At 36.9% G+C, this 13,755-nt stretch overlaps 1 protein-coding gene and 1 long non-coding RNA gene across 5 annotated transcripts in view; one reads left to right on the plus strand and one right to left on the minus strand.

Moving 5' to 3' along the window:
* Positions 1-13,755, minus strand: part of THSD4 (thrombospondin type 1 domain containing 4) — a 701,089-nt gene that overhangs the window by 147,575 nt on the left and 539,759 nt on the right. The window lies entirely within an intron of this gene.
* On the plus strand, positions 1,993-13,306 carry LOC118729685. The gene is made up of 3 exons (XR_004991248.2): positions 1,993-2,166; positions 12,563-12,567; positions 13,295-13,306. It is a non-coding gene; the product is annotated as an uncharacterized LOC118729685 (long non-coding RNA).

Raw genomic sequence — 13,755 nt, forward strand, 5'->3', positions numbered from 1 at the left:
AGGAAACTGACAAACAGAACAGTACAGACAAATGGAATCATAAGCCAGCCAAAGGAAGACACGCTACTTTTTTTTCACTTTTATTTTTATTTTCGCTTTCTTTCTTTCTTTTTCTCTTTCTTTCTTTTTCTCTTTCTTTCTTTTTCTCTTTCTTTCTTTCTTTCTTTCTTTCTTTCTTTCTTTCTTTCTTTCTTTCTTTCTTTCTTTCTTTTCTTTCTTTCTTTTTTCTTTCTTTCTTTCTTTCCTTCCTTCCTTCCTTCCTTCCTTCCTTCCTTTCCTTCCTTCCTTCCCTTCCCTTTCCTTCCTTCCTTCCTTCCTTTCTCTTCTTTCTTTCTTTATTGCTTTCTTTCTCTTCTCTTATCTTTTCTTTGTTTTCCTGTTCTTGTTTGTTGCTTTTCTTTTATTTCTGTTCGCATTATTTCTCATCACTATTTTTTATTTGCTATTTTTATTTTTATACCATTTTTGAAATCAATTTCTTTTTGTAAAATTTATTATTTTTTATTCTCATTCTCTTTCCTTTCATCCACTTATTCCCTTTCTACTTCCATAATACTAAATTGAGGTCCTCCCCATATTCATCCAATTCTCAATCTTATTTTCACTATATAAGCTTAGCCTCTACAGATTCTGCTCCAATCCTCTTATTCTTTTGTCTTTTATCCCATATCTTTTTCTCTTTCTTCCACAGCATTTGTGCTCTCTTTTCTTTGTCCTATATCTCTTTTCTCAGGGGGTCACTTATACTGGGGTTTTTGGAGTCGTGAGTACATCTGTGCTTAGTTCCCGTGGCGTTGAGTCTTGTTGAGGAGAATTTTATCCGGTCAGGACAATGGGCTTGAGAGCAAGCCACATAACCAGACACCTGGAGAGGAAACTTCATCCACAAAAAGGGTCAACAACACCCCAGAACCAACTACAGAGGCAAGAAGAATGTGGCAGTGAGGGAAAGAGCATAAGTGAGTGAGAAAGTAAAAGAAGAGCTTGTGGTCAGGTGGGATATATGTGTGTAAGTGAGTGAGTGAAGCACAGTTAAATCCCACAGGACCTTCAGGGCAGGCTAATCAGGCTTGCCTAACTAGGCAACTTCTGCCACCATCGCAAACAGTACCAGGCGGCCAGCTTGTCCTAAGGGGCCTAGCCTTTTTGAAGGGGAGAGCTGCTGTAACTGGGTTCCCAACCTCAACTCCAATCAGAGTACCCTCAGATAACACCTGGGACTCTACAGTCACCTTTGCCAGGGGCACGCTACCTAGGCTGCGATCCCATGGTCAAAGAGGCTCCAGCTGCCCAGGGCATAGGCTCCTGTGAGTTCAGAAACAGGTTGCCCTCTGACCAGCCCAACACTTTAGCCCGGGGCACTGCAACCATGTGAACAGCAGACATGTGAGCAGCCTGCTCCTGTCCAAGGAACAGCAGACCCCTGAGGAACCTGCCACAGGCCTAAGAACAGCAGCTTCATGTGGCCTGCCCCTGTCAAAGGAGCAGCAGCTGAGGGAGCAGCAGGTTCATCAGCAACCTCATAATCAGCCCAACCCCATCCAACGAACAGAAGCTATATGAGCAGCCTCCCCCACCAGCCAGAGGAGGCACCACTCCTGCAAACAGCACCAACCAGAGGAAATGCTGTCAACTGAGAAGCAGCTGCTACCATAGGGCAGCTGCAGACAGATAAACTACTGCCACCTGAGGAATAGCCCCTGCACAACTCAACATCTAGATCATTCAGTGAGACCAAAAATGGGTAAACAAAGGAAAGAAAAGGAGGAAACGCCAGAAAAGCAGCTAAGTGAAACAGAGGGATAAAATATGTCAGAAAAAGAATTCAGAATAAGGGTCATAGAGTTCATAAATCAGATGGAAGAAGAAATTAACACATTATGCAAGAGTCAAGAAGAAATGGATGAAAAAAATCAACAACTTATGTAAGAATCAAGAAGAAATGAAAAGTGATATAGCTGCAATAAAAAACACCATGGAAAGCTTCAACAGTAGACTAGGAGAAGCAGAGGACCGAATTAGTGATCTAGAAGACAGGGAAGCAAAACACAGCCAAACTGAATTGCAATTGGAGAAAAAAATTAAAAGACAAGAGGAAAGCCTAAGGGAGCTATGGGACATCATGAAACGAAGCAACGTAAGAATAATAGGGGTTCCAGAACAACAGTAATAACAAGGGTTAGAAGAAATATTTGAAGAAATAATGTCAGACAACTTCCCTGATATAGTAAAGAAAAAAGTCATACAAGCTCGGAGAGTCTCAAACAGGATAAACCCCAATAGACCCACACCGAGACATATCATAATTACTATGGCAAATATTCAGGACAAAGAGAGAATCTTAAAGGCTTCATGAGAAGACAGAAAGTTACATATAAGAGAACCCCCATTAGATTATCAAATGAGTTTTCAACAGAAATACATCAAGCCATAAAAAAATGGAAAGAAATCTACAAAGTGATGCAAACCAAAGGACTAAATCCAAGAATACTCTACCCAGCAAGGTTATCATTCAAAATTGAAGGGCAAATAAGGAGCTTCACAGACAAAAAAAATGCTAAAGGAGTTTATCACTACCAAGCCAGCAATGCAAGAAATGCTAAAGGGACTGGTGTAAAAAGAAAAGGTAAGAAGGAACACAGTCTCAAAAAATAAAAATGGCTACAAACAAGTACCTTTCAATAATAACCTTAAATGTACTCGGACTAAATGCTCCACTCAAAAGACATCGAGTGGCTGAATGGATAAAAAAACATGACCCATATATTGTATGCTGTCTACAAGAGACTCACAAAAAGTTGAAAGTGAAGGGATGGAAAAACATCAGGCAAATGGAAATGAAAAAAAAAGCTGAGGTAGCAGTACTTATTTCTGACAAAATAGACCTCAAAGTAAAGGCCATAATAAAAGATAAAGAAGGCCACATCGTAATAATAAAGGGATGGACGCAACAAGAAGATATGTCCCTGATAAACATATATGCATCAAATGCAGGAGCACCTAAATACATAAAAAAAAAACTCCTTGAATATATCAAGGGAGAAATCGACAACAATACAATCATACTAGGAGACTTTAATACACCACTGACATCACTGGGTATATCAACTACACAAAAAATCAGCAAAGAAACAGCAATTCTAAATGACTCACTAGATCAGATGGACTTAATTGACATATTCAGAGCATTTCAGCCCAACACCATGGAATATACATTCTTCTCAAGTGCACATGGGACATTTTAAAAATAGATCACATATTGGGTCACAAAGTCTCCCCAAATTCAAAAAGATTGAAATCATATCAAGCATTTTCTCAGATCACAATGGCATAATATTAGAAATAAAATATAATAAAAACACTCCAAAAATTCAAACACTTTGAAGCTGAATAGCATGCTATTAAACAATCATTGGGTTAACAATGAGATCAAAGAAGAAATTTTTAAATTCCTGGAGACTAATGACAGTAAAAACACAACAATACAAATACTATGGGACACAATGAAAGCAGTCCTGAGAGGAAAATTTATAACTCTACAGGCCTACCTCAGAAAACAAGAAAAAGGGTTAAGAAAAGCCCACAGTGAGCAGAAATGAATGACATAGAGACACGCCCCTCCCCCCCCCCCCCAAAAAAAAATACGAAAGATCAAGAAAACCAAGAGCTGGTTCTTTGAAAGGATAAACAAGATGGATGAACCTCTATCTAGTTTCACCAAAAAGCAGAGAGGACCCAAATAAACAAAATAAAAAATAAAAGAGGTGAAATAATAACAGACTCCACAGAAATACAAAGGATTATTAAAAAATACTATGAATAACTTTATTCTAACAAACTAGACAACCTGGAGGAAATGGACACATTCCTAGAAAAATACAACCTTCCAAAACTTACTCAAGAAGATACTAAAAATCTCAATAGGTAGATAACTATGGATGAAATTGAAGCAGTCATCAAAAAGCTTCCAGCAAACAAAAGCCTGGGCCAGATGGCTTCACAGGGGAGTTTTACTAAACATTCAAGGAAGAACTAAAACCTGTCATCCTCAGACTATTCCAGAAAATTCAAGAGGAAGGAACACTTCCAAACTCCTTTTATGAAGCCAGCATCACCCTAATACCAAAACCAGATAAAGACAACTCAATGAAAGAGAATTACAGGCCAATATGCATCATGAACATAGATACCAAAATCCTCAACAAAATTCTAGCAAAAAGAATTCAGCATTTCATCAGAAAGATCGTACACTATAACCAAGTAGGATTTATCCCATGAATTCAAGGATGGTGCAATATTCGCAAATCAATAAACGTGATACATCACATAAACAAATTGAAAGATAAAAATTATATAGTCATATCAATTGATGTAGAAAAAGCATTTCATAAAATCCAACACCCTTTCCTGATAAAAACTCTCAACAGTACAAGGATCATACCTCAACATAATAAAAGCTATATATGATAAACCCACAGCCAACATCATACTCAATGGGCAAAAACTAAAACCATTCCCTCTAAGAACAGGAAAAAGACAGGGGTTCCCACTCTCACCACTCCTGTTTGACATAGTACTGGAAGTTCTAGCCATTGCAATTAGACAAAAAGAGGAAATAAAAGGCATCCAAATTGGAAAAGAAGAAGTAAAGTTATCCTTATTTGCAGATGACATGATATTGTACATAAAAAAAAGACTCCATTAAAAAACTAATAGACTTAATAAAGGATTTTGACAATGTAGCAGGATACAAAATAAATGCCAGGAAATCTATGGCATTTCTATACACCAATAATGAATTTACAGAAATTGAGACTATAAAAGCAATCACATTTACCATCACACTAAGAAGAAATGAAAAATGACATCACTACTGTAAAGAACTCAATAGACAGCATCAAGAGTAGACTAGAAGAAGCAGAGGACTGACTGCATCAATGAGCTAGAAGACAACATGGAAAAAAATACCCGATTAGAGCAACTTCTGGGGAAAAAAATTAAAAAGCAGGAGGAGAGCCTAAAGGAACTTTGGGACAGTACAAAACAAAACAATATTAGAATAAAAGGGGTTCCAGAAGGAAAGGAAACTGAGGAAGGCATAGAAAACGTGTTTCAAGAAAAAATGACAGAAAACTTTCCTGAGATAGAGAAGAAAAAACCCACACAAATCCAAGAAGCTCTCAGAGTACCAAGCAAAATAAACCCCAAAAGATGGATGCCAAGACACATTATAATTAAATTGGCAAACACCAATGACAAAGTAATAATCTTAAAAGCAGCCAGAGAGAGACAGAAAGTTACATATAAAGGAAACCCCATCATCCTAGCAACTGATTTCTCAACAGAAACTCATCAGGCCAGAAGGGAATGGAATGAAATATACAAAGTCATTCAAAGGAAGGGATTGAATCCAACAATACTGCACCTAGCAAGACTATCAATCAAAATTGAAGGTGAAATCAGGAGCTTCACAGACAAAAAAGACTAAGGGAATTTATCACCACCAAACCAGCAATGCAAGAAATGCTAAATGGTCTATTGTAAAAATAAAGAAATAGGAAGCAAAGAAGGAACACATGGATATAGAATAAAAATGGCGACAAATAAGCACCTATCAATAACTTTAGATGTAAATGGATTAAATGTCCCAATCAAAAGACATAGAGTAACAGATTGGATAAGAAAACAAGACCCACATACATACTGTCTACAGGAAACCCATTTCATAAAAAAAAAAAAAAAGATGCACACAGACTGAGGGTGAAGGTATGGAAAAAGTTATTCCAGGCGAATGGAAATGAACAAAAGGCTGGGGTAGCAATACTTATATCTGACAAATTAGTTCTCAAAGTGAAGGACATTATAAGAGACAAGGAAGGCCACTTCATAATACTAAATGGAACAATCCAAGAAGAAGAAATAACCCTGGTAAACATATATGCACCCAATACAGGAGCATCCAAATACATAAAAAAACAAAACAAAACTAAAAAAAACTGCTGGAGGACATTAAGGGAGAGATTAATAGCAATACAATCATAGTAAGAGATTTTAATCCCCCACTACCAACTTTGGACAAATCATTGGAACAAAAATCAGCAATGAAACATCAATCCCAAATGACGCACTAGATCATATGGAATTAATCAGCATCTTCAGAAAATTTCACCCCATTCTTCTCAAGTGCACATGGGTCATTTTCAAAGATAGACCACATATTGGGACATAGGCAAAGTCTCCTCAAATTCAAGAAGATAGAAATCATATCAAGCTTCTTCTCAGATCATAGTGGCATAAAATTGGAAATCAACTACAATAAAAATAATCCAAAGAAATCAAACACATGGAGACTAAATAACATGCTATTAAACAAGGACTGAGAAATCAAGAAAGAAATTAAAAACATCCTGGCAACAAATGACAATGAAAACACAACCATCCAAAACACAACAACAGCAAAAGCAGTTTTGAGAGGGAAGTTCACATCCCTACAAGCTTATTGCAAAAAACAAGAAAAAATGGTAACAAATTATCTAACTCTACAACTGAAAGAATTAGAAAAAGAGCAAGAAGAAAACCCAGTGTAAGCAGAAGGAAGGAAATAATAAAAATTAGAGCGGAGATAAACGACATAGAGACCAAAGAAACAATACATAAGATCAACAAAACCAAGAGCTGGTTCTTTGAAAGGATAAACAAGATTGATGAGCCTCTAGCGAGCTAACCAAGAAACAAAGGGAGAGGACCCAAATAAACAAAATCAGAAATAAAAGAGGTGAAATAACAGACCCCGCTGAAATACAAAAGATTGTTACAAAATACTATGAACAACTCTATTCCAACAAACTGGACAATCTGGAGGAAATGGACATATTCCTAGAAAAATATAACCTTCCAAAACTCAATCAGGAAGAATCTAAAAATCTCAATAGACCAGTGACTTTGGAATAAATTAAAACAGTCATCAAAAAGCTCCCAGCAAACAAAAGCCCAGGAACAGATGGCTTCACAGGAAAGTTTTACCAAACATTCAAGGAAGAACTAAAACCTATAATCAGATTATTTCAAAAAATTCAAGAGAAAGGAGCACTTCCAAACTCCTTTTATAAAGCCAGCATTACCCTATTACCAAAACCAGATAAAGATAACACAATGAGCCAAAACCGGTTTGACTCAGTGGTAGAGTGTCGGTCTGTGGACTGAAAGGTCCCAGGTTCGATTCCGGTCAAAGGCATGTACATTGGTTGTGGGCACATCCCTGGTAGGGGGTGTGCAAGAGGCAGCTTGTTGATGTTTCTCTCTCATCGACGTTTCTAGCTCTCTATCCCTCTCTCCTCCTCTCTGTGAAAAATCAGTAAAATATATTTTTAAAAAAAGATAACACAATGAAAGAGAATTACAGGCCAATATCCCTCATAAACATAGATGCCAAAATCCTCAACAAAATTCTAGCAAATTGGCTCCAGCTGTACATCAGAAAGATCATGCACCATGATCAACTAGAATTTATGCTGGGAATGCAAGGATGGTACAATATCCGCAAATCAGTAAATGTGATACATCACACAAACAAATTGAGAGATAAAAATTATATAGTCATATCAATCGATGCAGAAAAAGCATTTGACAAAATCCAGCACCCTTTCCTTATAAAAACTCTCAACAACATGGAAATAGAAGGATCATTCCTCAACATAATAAAAGCTACAGATAATAAACCCACAGCAAACATCATACTCAATGGGCAAAAATTAAACTATTCTCACAGGGATGCCCACTCTCAGCACTCCTGTTTGACATAGTACTGGAAATACTAGCTATTGAAATTAGACAGAAAGAAGACATAAAAGGCATCAAAATTGGAAAAGAAGAAGTAAAGTTGTCCTTATTTGCAGATGACATGATATTGTACACACAAAAAAACCAAAGACTCCATAAAAAAACTAATAGATTTAATAAATGAATTCGGCAATATAGCAGGATACAAATTTAACACCAAGAAATCTATGGAATTTCTATACACCAATATTGAACTTACAGAAACAGAGACTAAAAGAGCAATCACATTTACCATCACACCAGAAAAATTGAGATACCTAGGAATAAACTTAACTAAGGAGATAAAAGGCCTATGCACAGAAAACTACACAACACTGAAAAAAAGAGATAGAGGAAGATGTAAACAGATGGAAGAACATATCATGTACATGGATTGGTAGAATCAACATCATCATAATGTTCATACTTTCCAAAGCAATTTATAGGTTCAATGCACTCCCTATTAAAATACCAATGACATATTTCACAGACCTAAAAAGAACTCTCCAAAAATTAATCTAGAACAAAAAAAGACCCCGAATAGCCACAGCAATCTTGAGAAAGAAGAATAAAGTAGGAGGGATCTCAATACCAGATTTCAAGCTGTATTACAAAGCCACTGTTCTCAAAACAGCCTGGTACTGGCACAAGAACAGACATACAGATCAGTGGAATAGAATAGAAAATCCATATATCAACCCAAATCACTATGCTCAATTAATATTTGACAAAGGAGGCACAAACATACAATGGAGTCAAGACAGTCTCTTCAATCAGTGGTGTTGGGAAAATTGGACAGATACATGCAAAAGAATGAAACTAGATCACCAACTTACATAATACACAAAAATAAACTCAAAATGGATACAGGACTTAAACATAAGACAGGAAACCATAAAAATACTAGAGGCATCCACAGGCAGCAAAATCTCAGACATATTCTAAAGAACTTCTTCACTGATACTGCCCCTAGGGCAATGGAAGCTAAAGAGAAAATAAACAAATGAGGCTACATAAAAATAAACAGCTTTTTTTACAGCAAAAGAAACCATCAATAAAACAGCAATATAGCCCACAAATGGGAGAACACATTTTCAAATATTATAGCTGATAAGGGTTTAATCTCCAACATCTACAGACAGCTTATACAACTCAATAAAAGGAAGGTAAATGATCCAATAAAAAATGGGCAATGTGCCTAAATAGAATCTTCTCAAGAGAAGACAGAAGGAAGGCCAAGAGGCACATGAAAACATTCTCAAAATCACTAATTATCCTAGAGATGCAAATCAAAATGACAATGTGGTACTTTCTCACACCTGTTATAATGGCTATAATCAACAAATCAGCAAACGACAAGTGAGGATGTGGAGAAAAAGGAACTCTCGTGCACGGCTAGTGGGAATGCAGACTGGTGCAACCACTGTGGAGAACAGTATGGAGTTTCCTCAAAAAACTGAAAATGGAACTCCCATTTGGCCCAGTAATCCCACTTTTAGGAATATATCCTAAGTAACTAGAAACACCAATCAAAATGGATATATGCACACCTATGTTCATAGCAGCACAATCTACAATAGCTAGGATTTGGAAATAGCCTAGGTGCCTGTCAGCAGATCATTGGATAAAAAAACTATGTTCTATTTACACAATGGAATATTATGCTGTCATAAAAAAGAAGGAATTCTTATAATTTGCAGCGACCTGGATGGAATTGGAGAACATTATGCTGAGTGAAATAAGCCAGTCAATGAAAGGAAAACACCACATGACCACACTCATTTATGGATAATAAAGAACATTATAAACTGATGAACAAAAAGATAGATACAGAGTCAGTAAAGAAAAAAACAGACTGTCAGATTACAGTGGGGAGGGTAGAAAGACATGGGGGAGATAAGAGATCAACCGAAGGACTTGTATGCATGCATATAAGCATAACCAATGGACAAAAAACTGTGGGGAGGGAGGGCATATATAAGAGTGGGAGAGGTGAGGTTTGGTAAGGTATGTACACATATAATACCTTAATAAAAAATGAGAAAAAAAAGAATGCCTGAGTATTCCTTTCTAGATGTACTAGCAATCATCAGATGTATGGTTATGTTACCTGGGGCAAATGGGGAAGTATTTTGGACTTGTGCTCCTGAAATTTCACAGGTAAGACCCCTTACATGGGCTGATCCCCCACCTAATGTAGTCATCAATAATACAAAACACCTTGGTCAACCAGGAGGACCATGGGAGGTGTAAGAAAGTATAATTACACAGGGGTCTCCACCCAGCTTCCCTTTTGTATGACACAAAATCAAAAACACTTCCTCTTTGTGTGTAAAATTAAAGAGCGGTTTCTGGCTTATGTGGACACCAAAGAAAGGGTGTCACTATTATCACTACTAGTCCCTTGGAGAGGGCCAGAAAATGTAATAAGACCTGCCCATAGAAAAAGTAATGGACTGCCAGTATGAAATGGAATTGCCATAGCCTAGAACAAAGAATATCCTTACATGATATTATTCTACAATGTCATTAAAAATTTTCCCAGATTTGTGTTACCCCAATTACTTATAATAGTACCTTGAACCCTTTGGAATAAATAAAAACTCATGTTTTTGGTGCTTGGAGACAAAGGTAACACATCTTTTAATATTCTAAAATTACAATAGCATACTACAATTATCTCAAGCAAACTTACAAATTAACTCTTTGAATGTCTGGCAGCAATTTAAAAATGACATGAAAGGATTTAATATCTTCCATTGTGTAGAGGGCTTCCTGGGAAGGCACCTAAGCATTCCATTTGGGCCCCTCTTGCTTTTTTGGCCAAGAGGGATCCTCTTCTCACAATCCAATTGCCCACAGCTGCTGCCTGAGTTTTCTGTTCATGTCGAGGTTGAAGCTTCGTGATGATTGGTACCATGGATCTGTCTCTTACCCAGTGGGGCGAGTTGGGCCCTCTCTGGATAAAAAATCCTGGGTTCCCCAAGATATGTGATCAGTGTTGGGGCTCCACCAGCAGGCAAGGGAATCCTAAGGCAGGAACTGGACGTGGAGGCCACGGGGGCATAGGATACCAAAGAGATAGAACTGAACCTCATATCACCTTGTTTGGCCCCAGAGGATGGCTGGTTTGCCAGTGACGGGTTCAGGAAAGGAACAACCTAAGACAGGCACAGTCGAAGAGGGGCCATCTGGAGAGAACTTGGGGGTCAACTGAGGTGGGGCACAGATCCTCACCCCCAAAACTTTGCAGGGGCCTGAAACCTCACCCCTGCTGAGGGAGGTCTCCTGCCCCAATGGCTGCTTAACTTCCCATGCCCAGCTTAAATAGGGACCCGGGTAAAAGACAGAGACTTGGCTGACAGCAGCTGCCCTTGCACTATAACAAGACTTGTTTGAGTTGTCTTGTAAACAACTGGTGTTGGAGAAGTGGGTTTTTGCTATCTAAATCCAGCCTACCACCAGGAATGCTCAGGACCTACTCAATAAGGCAAATAATCCTTTCCCCTAATACTCACACAGTAAAATAAGATTGTTTTAGAGCACATGTGTCAAACACAAGGCCCGCGGGCCAAATCCGTCCCGCCAGGCCTTGCAATGTGGCCCGCACCGCGCTGTCATCACTGCACTCCGCTGCGTTTCCATCACAATGACAGTTTATGACTGTTTAGTAAACCATTCGGCCCTCGATTTAGGCTGGATTTTAGATTTTGGCCCCTTCTCTGATTGAGTTCGACACCCCTATTTTAGAGTAATAAATTTGACAGTAAAATAGTACACAAGTTTTCAGGCTAATTTAAATTGGCTAATTGAAATAAGCAGATATCCTAGAAAAACTAATTGCACTGGACAAAAATCTGTTCCTAAAGTATTAACTAAAATTTTTATTGGTAGTTCATCTCAGGATAAAATCTCACAACAGGAAATGAACCTAAAGCAGTCATATTACAGTACAAAAAAATTAAAATTTAAAAGCTATCAAGACTACATTATAACATTTTCAAAAGCCTCCTAATATTTAAATAAAAAATGAGGGAAGTAGAAGAATATCATGTAAGGAAAAATATCCTGAAAGTAAATTACATCTAGAAAATTTGTACTTTAGAAAATTAATTGTAATGCTATCAACACACATGGTGTCAAAACAAGCCAGAGGAAAATCATTTGGGCAAAAAATGAAAAAAGGATTCCAAGTCAAATTTATAGAAAATATTCCTTTATTAACTTTTGGTCGAGAATATGTTTGTATATTTTTAGAAAACAACTCTGAGACCATGTGGATTCTGGCAACAGAGAGGAATTGACAGGACTACTCCAACCATGAAGACAGAAGAGAAGCAGTCCAGGGATGGAAGACGCTGACGACGCCTTGCCATAATAGCAGTCAGCAGCTGTGTGTTTCTGCAGGTTGCCCAATACCAAACCAGAGAGGGTTGGACCTGCATTACCACCATTGGCCCACCATCCAGAACTGAAATATCATTGCTGACATGTACACATAAGGAACTGTTTGACATTGAAATTGGGTCTCAAAATAACTAGTGGCACAGAAAGAAACTCACTACAGACTGATTCATATGCCTTTCAGTATAACGATTATTGCTTGTCTCATTTTAATTCTTATAAGTATATTTCCAGTAGGACATGATCTCACTCATTTAGGGGAAATAGTGAACGATATAAACTGATGAACAAGAACAGACCCAGAGATAAGGAGCTATGGGTCAGACTTTGGACCTCAAAGGAAAGGTGGGGATAAAAGGGAGAGATCAACCAAAGGACTTATGTGCATACATATGAGCCTAACCAGTGGTCAAGGACAATAGGGGGTTGGGGGCATGAGTGGGGGTGGAGTGGGGGATTGAAATGGGGGGTTGAGGACAAATATGTGATACCTTAATCAATAAAGAATTTTTTTAAAAAATTGTAAAATGGTAACACTTTTCAATTTTATTTTATTTTTTGCTTTGGGAAATAGTTGCTCTTCAAAAACAGTTTTTATATAATGAGTTTATTATTATTATTAAAAATTAATAAATACATTTAAATTTTCATTATAAATTTTGAATACTGTAAATATCAATAAATATAATTCAGATAAACAAAGGTTATTTGGAGTCTTCCATAAAACTTTTGAGAATCACTGACTGAGAAAAATAAATAAACATTGAATTTATGAGATGTGATCTAAGTCATAAATACTTTTATTTCTTAAAAAATTGATATCAAGGTGAAACTTAAAAATTTATAAATTCAAAAAAGAAAAAGCACACACTTGGATTAGAAACTGAGTACTGTTTCTCAAAAAGTATTTTTAATAAGCAACTTTAATAAAGAAAAGAGCAATAAAGTACAAGTAAATAACATTCCAACTTAAAGATATAATATATCAGGTTATTTTAAATTATAAGTGAATTTTACACTTGAAACTTTCCATGAAAAAGATACATTGAAAGAATTACCAAGCTAATTTAAGATGAACAAGGAAACATGATACATTAGTAGCCTTAGAAGAAAATTTAAAAGTTACAAAAAATAGCCCTGGCCAGTTTGGCTCAATGGATAGAGCGTCAGCCTGCAAACTCAACAGTCCTAGGTTCGATTCTGGTCAAGGTCATGTACCTTAGTTGTGGGCACATATCAAGTAGGGAGTGTGCAGGAGGCAGCTGATTGATGTTTCTCTCTCATTGATGTTTCTAACTCTCTATCCCTATCCTTTCCTCTCTGTAAAAAAAATCAACAAAATATATATTTTTAAAAATTACAAAAAATTTCTTTCTAAAAGATTCTAGGACCAGATGTCTTTTAAAGGAATAGGTAATGATAAAACTCTTTCAGAGTATATAAAAATTGGAACAGTAACCTAACCTAAGATTCAGAGAGATAGCACAAAATGAAATCATGTTTCATGTATAAATTACAGATTTTAAGAAATAT

Source organism: Pipistrellus kuhlii, unplaced genomic scaffold, assembly GCF_014108245.1.
Source record: "Pipistrellus kuhlii isolate mPipKuh1 unplaced genomic scaffold, mPipKuh1.p scaffold_m20_p_1, whole genome shotgun sequence".
Classification (NCBI taxonomy): Eukaryota; Metazoa; Chordata; class Mammalia; order Chiroptera; family Vespertilionidae; genus Pipistrellus; species Pipistrellus kuhlii.